Source organism: Myotis davidii, unplaced genomic scaffold (assembly GCF_000327345.1).
Source record: "Myotis davidii unplaced genomic scaffold, ASM32734v1 scaffold663, whole genome shotgun sequence".
Classification (NCBI taxonomy): Eukaryota; Metazoa; Chordata; class Mammalia; order Chiroptera; family Vespertilionidae; genus Myotis; species Myotis davidii.
Genome location: NW_006295816.1, coordinates 156,404 through 157,389, shown reverse-complemented (window position 1 = coordinate 157,389; position 986 = coordinate 156,404). Strand labels below are relative to the sequence as shown.

The 986-nt window shown below is 64.8% G+C and overlaps 1 protein-coding gene across 1 annotated transcript in view; it reads right to left on the bottom strand.

The window, feature by feature from the left end:
- PTH1R (parathyroid hormone 1 receptor) overlaps positions 1-986 on the bottom strand; it is a 25,021-nt gene that overhangs the window by 5,477 nt on the left and 18,558 nt on the right. The window lies entirely within an intron of this gene.

Here is a 986-nt window from a genome sequence, read left to right as displayed (position 1 = left end):
ACACCGCGGACAGGAGGCAGGTTTCATGGCCAGTGCCCGCCGGGTTCCCACGGAGCAGCAGGCCTCCTGCAGGGGTCCCCTGGCTGCACTGCAGTCTCTTCCCTGGGAAGTGGGCGTGGACCACATCGGCCGTGTTCCTCTCACCATCCGAGGCCGCCTGAGCGCAGGTGTGCGACTCCAGCGAACACGGGGAGAGGCAATCTAGTGCTCATTGCGGATTTGGATGCCAGGCAGGTGACATGTCCCACTGGGGCTCCAGGCTCACAGCAGAGATGCTGTGTGACCTCAGAGGGTCCCCAGTTTCTGAATCTCCCCCTTTTCACACCCCCCACTCCCTTCTTTCCACTGCAGGGTTCCAACCCTGGGACTGTCCCGCCAGCCTGGAAGGCTGCCTGGATGGTTGGCCCCACCCCGGCGTGGTGAAAGGCCCTCTGTCCTGGGCACCATATTCCCAGCCCCGCCTGGCCAGGCCCACAATCCCCTCTGGTCCCTGGGGAGCGACAGGGTGACCACAGCCTCCCAGATGTGGCCCATCTGGAATCTGCTGCCCACCCAGCCGGTTCAAACCGGCCCTGTGGCTGCAGCCTGGGCTCTGCGTTTGTCTCTTCTTACGTCCCTGGGGACAATGCAGCGCTGCCCGCCCTTCCTCTCTCTTCTCCCCCCTCGTCCCACCGTCTCCCGCCCCACCCTCTGCTGCGTGCCCCTATGGCCCACCTCACTGTGTGTCACGGTGCGTCCTCCTCTGATATACTGAGTCCCGTCCCGGTGTGAACCTCCTGTCCCCTTTCCGTCTCTCCCTGCCTCTTTATCTCTGTCTCTGGGTCCCTCCCAACCTCTCCCATGGTAGGGGCTGTAGCCCTGGGTACCCCCAACCCTGGGGTGGTGGGGGGCAAATTCCCTGCCTGCACCTCCTGGGGGCTGAGCCCATCCAACCTGCTTGCCTCTACCCGCTGCCCCCTCGGCTCTGTCTCCTTCCGGCCCCTCCC